The sequence below is a fragment of the Metopolophium dirhodum genome, chromosome 6 (genome assembly GCF_019925205.1).
Source record: "Metopolophium dirhodum isolate CAU chromosome 6, ASM1992520v1, whole genome shotgun sequence".
NCBI lineage: Eukaryota > Metazoa > Arthropoda > Insecta > Hemiptera > Aphididae > Metopolophium > Metopolophium dirhodum.
Window position 1 is genome coordinate 28,724,744 of NC_083565.1, and position 8,254 is coordinate 28,732,997.

The 8,254-nt window shown below is 30.4% G+C and overlaps 1 pseudogene; it reads right to left on the minus strand.

The window, feature by feature from the left end:
* Positions 1-564: 564 nt before the first annotated feature.
* Positions 565-6,617, minus strand: LOC132947636 (RNA polymerase-associated protein CTR9 homolog; annotated as a pseudogene).
* Positions 6,618-8,254: the final 1,637 nt, after the last annotated feature.

Below are 8,254 nucleotides of genomic sequence, written 5' to 3' on the forward strand. Positions count from 1 at the left end.
GTTAAGTTTAAAAAAATATTTAATTAGAAAAGTTTAAAGTTGAGATAGAAAATAAACTTAACTTAACTCATATAAAAAGTTTTTTTTTTTCAATTTGCAATATTTTTCAGTCATAAACTGCCATAGTATTTTGATTTACACAAACAGTTATCAAGACGTTTAAATAAACGGTTTAACGCTGTGAAAAATTAGATTATTATAATATATTTAGAAAAAAAATGAACTAAATTTAAAAAGAGTTATTAAATCATTATTGTCTAGTTGGTGCCGCATAACACAAAGAGAAATTAACTTAACTGCAAGACATTGAGAATAAACTATAAAAAGTTAAGTTACAACAATAACAATTTAAGCTGAATAAGTTAATAAGTTAAAAACAAAAATAATTAACTAGTTAAGTTAAAAAGTTAAAAAAATAAACTTTTTAACTAACTTTAAGTTTTTAACAAGTAAATGCCCACATTTGTTTAATATTATTCAACACACTACTACAAAGTTACACAAATCCAGATTTTAATAGGGAACAATTTGTTATTAATAGAATATAATATGTTCAAACTTGAATTATTTTAACATTTTTAACAATTCCAGTTTACAATGTATGTCATGCTCATCGTTATCCTTCTTGCGAGCTTCTGCCATATGGTACTGGACTCGAGACAATATAACTTTACACCGTTTAGCTTCAATATTAGCCCGTTCAACATCATAACTCATATGATCACCACAGACAAACAAATATTCGAAATATCTAAAAAACAATACAATTATAATACTTAATGATATAATATTTATAAACCAATAATATAATACTTATGTGATAATTCAAGTTCATTAACAGCTTTCAGTACATCTTTCAAGTTTGATTTATCATCTTCCAGTATTTGAGTTGCTAGTTCTTGTAGGACAAAAGCAATATTGTAAATTATAACTATATCCTGAGGAGCAACCCTTCGAGCCTAAAATCAAAAAAAATTGTATGGTACTGCATTAGCTTATATAATAAATTATTATGTTCACCCACTCTCGAGAACACCGTTTTTGCTTCCTTGAACTTTCCTGCTCTGAAGTATGCATGCCCAAGATATTGTAATACTTCAACACTATCATGTTTAAAAAACTTCTTTATACAGTTTTTATACTATAACATTTGTATATATTACGTGAATATGAAGTCACATTTAATATTTAACTTTTAATCTGGAAAATACCTACATACCATTTTAATAGCATTAATATACTGATTTTGTTCAATGTATATATGTGCAATATTCAACCAAACGTCACAAAAATCAGTAGTAGCTTCTATTACTTGAGCAAATATATTTCTTGCCTCATCTATACAATTCTTATGTGCAATAACACAACCTTAATAAACAAATTTAAAATCACAAAGTTATTTTTAGTAGAACTGTTATACATATTAGTTTATATTAGTACATTCTTACCATTTAGCATTGACTTTAAATTCTATAAAGAAAAATCTTCTCAAAAAGTGTCTATATTGACCATTTATTTGTGTATAATATGACAATAAATATGATGTATGGCCATAAACAAATTTAAAATGATATCTTTTGACTTTTATCAACAAAATACTGCATGTTTGCGGTGGCATGCCCGGGAATTTTCAATGTAGGGGGGGGGGGTTGTTATAACTAATAGAACATTTAAATTAATAATGGTGGTTATACCAAAGACACAATAAGATGATTTAATGGACAAGGGGGACAGATATTTAACCCCTAACTTCCCGACCACTAGACATGTCACTGCAAGTTGTCAGGTAGTTTTTATTACAAATATCTATTAGTAAATTTAATATGAACATTAGTCCCAACCAAATAATCTTTGAATATAATGATATTATATATTATATTATAATGACATAAAATACTAATTATTTTAAAAATAACCTTATATATAGAGTTCAATATTATTTCTATGTCTCATTACACCATAGCCTAAGTAAAACTCAATGAAATTCAAGTTACCCTAATTACACTTATAATCACTAACCAATTCCATTAGCTGCCCAAATGTTCCTTGGATCATTTTCCAATACTTTTGTAAAAAACTGTAGCGCTAAATCTTGATGTCTTTTTTCCTGGTCCTTATTTTTAGTTGGTTGATGTAGAGTTTGCAACCAAATATTTCCGAGAGCAATTAATGAGTATGAATCATTTGATGTCGAAGGGTTCTAAATAAATTCAAAATTATTATATTTGAATTATTTACAAACTTTATTTTAACATACTTTCAACACACGTTCAAATTTGTTTTGCGCAGGACCCCATTCCATTTTGGCTAAATGCAAGTTTCCAAGTAGTAACCAGGCATTAGCATGTTTATTGTCTATACTCAATACTTTTTCAAACCAATCAGAAGCTTCATAAAGTTGGTTACGATCTCGAGCCATACAACCCAAACGTAAATAACCTGGAAGTTAGTAGATTATAATACCAATCATAGCATAAAAGTGAATCAAATAGTATGTATACAATCAATATAAAAAGGATGCTCCTTGAGAATGTCTTTGTAAATTGTTTCTGCCTTCTGGAACTGGCATTGATCTTCATAAATCCTTGCCCAATTGTACATAGTTGTAACAACAATAGTTTTATTACGTTGTGGGTCAGCTTCAGTCATTTTCATTGACAAACGCAAAGATTCTTCAACTTTAGAATGAGATTCATCCATATTATTAAGCCTTTAGAAATAATTAATAACATTTTATATTTGTAATTTGTTTGATTTGACATAAATTCATACTTATAGTTTAATGCAGCCACATTATTAAGTATTTCAGGTGGAATGTAATTGTTAGCTCTGTTGCGCATTAAACACATAGCTTTACCATATGCAGATAATGATTCTTGTAAATCTGATTGCTGTAATGTTTGAGCTAAACTTATCCAAGTTTCTACATCATCTGGAAAATGTTCTGTTACCTAAGATCATAAAATAGTAAATTAAGTTTTATATTTGTTTTCATTTTTAAATTACATACTTTTTTTAAATACATTTTTGCAATATCTCGTTTTTGTTGATGTTTTGAATCAGCATACAATAAACCAACTAATTTCATAGCCTCATAATTTTCTGGATCAGCTTTAAGCACCTTTTCAAAGCACTGAGCTGCCTAAAAAAATCCAAAAAAAATACATTTAAATAAATATTGACGTAAAGGAAAAAATTAATAAATAAGTATTACATTTTCTTCATCGCTTTTATAAATATATATTTTACCAAGTTGATAATGTGGGAGTACAAATGTAACCGGTGCTAGCTGGGTTGCTTCATTATAATATTGAAATGCTTTGTCATACTTGTTCTAAAAGTAGTATCATATCAAATTTATATAAAACAGTATTACTAAAAAGAAAAACCCGTATTACCTGTACATGAAAAATTCTACCCATATGATAGAAAATTTCAGCTCTCTTAGTGTCATTCTGTGTGTATTGTAAGGCTTTTCCAGCAAAAATTTCAGAATTGGCATAATCTTGTTTCAAGAAAAATTGAAACGACAAATTATTTAATACCACTGGGTTGGTTGAATCAATAGTATATGCGTTGAACAACATATCTACGCCTATTTGTATATCACTAGGATTTTTGCCATTTAACTTCATGATGGCAAGACCAATTATTGCATCAACACACTTGGAGTCCAACTGTAAGGCACGTTCAAATTCTAAACGGGCTTTTTCTGTGTTCCCTAATTTAGAAAAGCAACGTGCCATGCCTATTCTAACATCAGCAGGACATTGAGAGTTAGAGCGCAATGCTTTTTGATAGTAGGCTAGAGCTCCTTTGTAGTCCTTCCTATCAAATGCAATGCATGCTTTGCCTACATGAGCTGTTACCTATATTATTAAATGATTTATTCAAAGCACAACTAAACAAATTATTCTACAAATTTAGAAAGCATTTGGATAATATTTAGATAAAAGATATTAATTATAACCACATTCTTACCTTATCGTGCATAATCAATTGATCTACTAGTGTATAAAGTTGTTTGGCCTTGGTAAAAAGTTCACGGCGTTTATCTTTATTTTTTTCTTGATTAGCTGTTTCCACATAGCATCCTGCTAACATATCTAGAGCTATCATTTGATCCTTTTTGCTATCTTTATATTGTAAATTTGCAAATACACGTGATGACTCCAACAACCTAACCAATGCATGTGAATTGCCTTTTTTGTGATACTCCAACTAAAATTTATAATAAAAATAACATAATTCTATATTAACGTTCAAATCCGGTAAGTTATTAAAAAAACATACAGCTAAATTGACCCATATATGTAGATTTGAATTTTCAGACTCTAAAACGCCAAGTAATTTATTATACTCTGGCAAGTTGTCTATTTGTATTTCAATAACCTAAAAAAAAGTTCTTAATTAAAATATTTATTAAAAATCTTACAGCAATATAAAAATACTAACTAATATGGAGCATGTGAACAGAAAATAAAAAAATTATTTTTTTTATAATTTTATATAATAATAAGGTATGATAGATGGTAATACATCATATTATATTATTGTGTGTTACATAATTTATAAGCTTTATAATTTTTGGAAAACATACATTTATCTTCAAGAATACTACAGTTGTAGTATTAATACTCCCTATATTATCAATTATTATTTTCTTGAAAATAAAATCCAATAAAATCATTAGTTTATTCTTATTAAACCAAATAACTTAATACTAAATTATTTCTTACACCAAATAATATTATATTATTAACTTTCATGTTAATCGATTATCACTTGAGGTGATTGACTTGCTAGACACTCCTACACGGTTTTCGTATTTAGGTACACATTTCACATACGAAAAAGCACCAGAAAAGCGACGGCACATATTCACCGCATGCAGATTTCGACTTTACATTTGTTTACATACAGAAAAGCACCGTGCATACGCCGAGAGACCGTATCATTCAATCGTCGACTTTCATGGGCCATGCAAAATTTCTAGGTACTGACACTTAAACTCGACTTTGAAACATTCCCGCATTTGAAACGAGATCGCCAAGCTTTAAAAGGACGTAACACTGGCATTTGTTGTCTCCGTCTTACCAGTGCGTAACATAGCAAACTTACGCTTAGCAGAATACCTGTAGCTTCGTAAGTTTAAACATTAGAGTGAGTTGACCTATTATAAAACTTGATGGTAAGAACATTATCAGTGTTTGTGCGTTGGTTTTTTACAATAGTTCCGTTTTTAAGTGAGTTATTACCATTTTTAATTTACGGTATATTATATACGCATAACTTGCTAAAAAATTGAATAATTGTAAAAAACCAACATACAAACACAGAATTCTTACCATCAAGTTTCATAATAGGTCAATTCACTTTAGTTTTTAAACTAATGAAGCTACACGTGTTTTTGAGCTTAAATTTTCTATGTTATGCACTTGTAGTATAGAGACAACAAATACCAGTGTTACGTCCTCTTAACACACATCCTTATCGCCACCGGTATCCACTTACAGCGAGTACCTATCAATTAGTAGCAATATTAAATATTATAGACATGGTCTCAACAAAACTGAACAACCTATTGGTCCTATTGACAGTTGTGACAAAATACCAAATACTAATAATTAATAATAGGTACCTGTCTATACTTAATACCTATATACTATTATTTTTCCAACTAACCAACTTTGCAATCGATGTTATTATAATTTATTAACGAATATCGTAATTTGTGCTATAATTATCAGTTTTCCGGAAATCACAAAATCATAATTTATATTTTATTTCTCTACGGCTCAACGCCTATCTTATTTTAAACATTTTAGTTAACTTTTATATGTTGATATATGGTAAATAATTAGGTACCTAACTAATTTCCCATTGTCTTAATTCTTGTAGTTTTTTAGAAAACTGTAACTACTGTACATTGATAAACCGAGTTTGGTCTAAAACAAATGTTGCGCATTCGTGTGAGGAATTTATATTTCATTATAAACACCTAACGTAAATAAATTTTTTTCTGGTGGGGGGAGGGGCTCACTCTAAAAAAGTTGGGTTTTTCTAGACTACTGAATACCCATATTAACCAATATTAACCTGAAAAATAACGGTTATTACAACAGGAACGTTTATTAAAATTTTTTTATTCCGGGGTTTTGATCAAACGAATACATCCAGCACCTGAATCCCGAAACAATGATTCGGGTGCTAAGCCCTGAATATAATTGATTATCGGACGTCACGGTCGTCTGTGAAGACACTAAAACGAAAAAAATCGTTGTTCCTAGGCCGAAATCTAACCCACTATACCGTGATTAGTAGCTTCATGAACTGACCACTACGCTATCTCAACGTGATCCAACCGCCAACCGCGGCCGACAGTCGTTTTTTTTTTGTTTTTTTCCACTGTTAAGAAGTTTCACTTCAAAAAAAAAAATAGTGATGATATGTACGACATTTATACAATTTTTAGCACAGAACTATAGACCCAAAGTTCGTAAACATTAACATTTGTATGATCGAGCAATTCATGAATGAAGTCTTAAATGTGAGGTAACAAAATTACATACCTTGTCTGAGTCCTTTAACGGTATTTCGATTGTATTGACCATTTTCAGACGGTGAATATGGATATCAAAATGGGTATGTCTTCTATCGCACGGCGGTCGTTTATCACGTTTATTGACAGGAATGAGTGAGCATGTCTGCGGTCCGATTCACAGCGTTAGCACTTGTTGCCGCCGAGTCGGTGAAATGAGAGAGAACAACTGATAAGCGGTTCCTGTTGACTGTCGATACTGGCCGCAGGGTATCTCGAAAACGACCAGTGTTTGCAAATGGGGGCGTGACTAAGGTTAGGGTAAGTACACCAGAGGCGCTAGAACAGTGACCGAAGTCCGTTACGATAAATAATTGTATTCATGAAACACGAAACCGAAACCGATAGGTACTTACTCATATTTTGATGAAGAGGTATTTTTGGTTACAAATTCCAATTGATATTTTTATCTATTCATAATGAATAATAGTAATGAGTATGAAGTAATAACTATATCAATAATATTACAATATCATTACTATACATTAGGTATGTATCCTATACGGATATAATATTGTCATAAAATAAATAATATGAATTCCAATGTCCATGTTATCGACAATAGTAAATCGATTTTCTTAATTCAATAATGGGAACAATAATGCCATAATATTGGGAAACATTCTAATAATTAAACGTGAGTAACTACCTACATTCATTAGCTATTCCACTGTCACTGTCAGTCAGCCTATGATATTACTAAGTACATTTGATGATGAACAATGTAGTTTAAGTGGAACCTTGTTTTACATTTTTAATCACAGCGAGCAAGTTACGACGCCGGGTGTATATGAAAATACTATAAATTTAAATTATGTATGATTAAGTCTGAACGCCAAATTCTGACTTCAACATCGTTTTCGCATGCTTAACTACATAGATGATAGATTCGTTAAAAAATCAAAATTTGTTTTAGTCGCTGCGCACGGCAGTACCTAATGTACATTGTACAGTGTTGTGCGTATGCATATAAACGTAAAATCGTAAACTATGGAAGGATTCAAGGATTTAATACTTCCAAAATGACGATTCCCGCAAATTATTATTTTCACGTTCGTTATTAACTTGTTGAAATACGTATGTTTCAAGAAAAAAAATAATTCAAAAATAATTCTAGGTAGCTAAAGTGAATTTGTTCCTCGATATATTGTTTAGAGCAGTGTCTCTATAGCCTTTCAGCGTTAGGGAAAAACAACCCATGAATTTTTTTTTTGGTACCAATTTTTTTTTAGAAATGTCCTCACCTACTGAAAAATAAATATACATATTGTGTGGAGTATTTGTTTTTCAGGAAGCAATATGCCAAGGGTGGGGGGGGGTGCTATAGCACCCTAGCAGCCCCCTCTGGATACGCGCCTGGCGGAATTGATATTAAAACGGCAGAATCGATATACACCCAATGCAGTTGATTGTGTACATTTTTCTGCGTTACCTTTGGTTAATATCTACTATATCATTTTCCAATGTTAACCAGTACAATTAGGGTGAGAAATATTATGAAATTATCACTTTGACATATTTCCAACTTGAAAGTTTTAACAATCTAGAAATATTAAAGTATATATTTTTTAAAATTTTTTTGTAACTGTTTTTTTGTGTATGTTTTTGTATGAGAACATTTCGCTAGCCCCCCTCATGGAAAAAATTATAAAT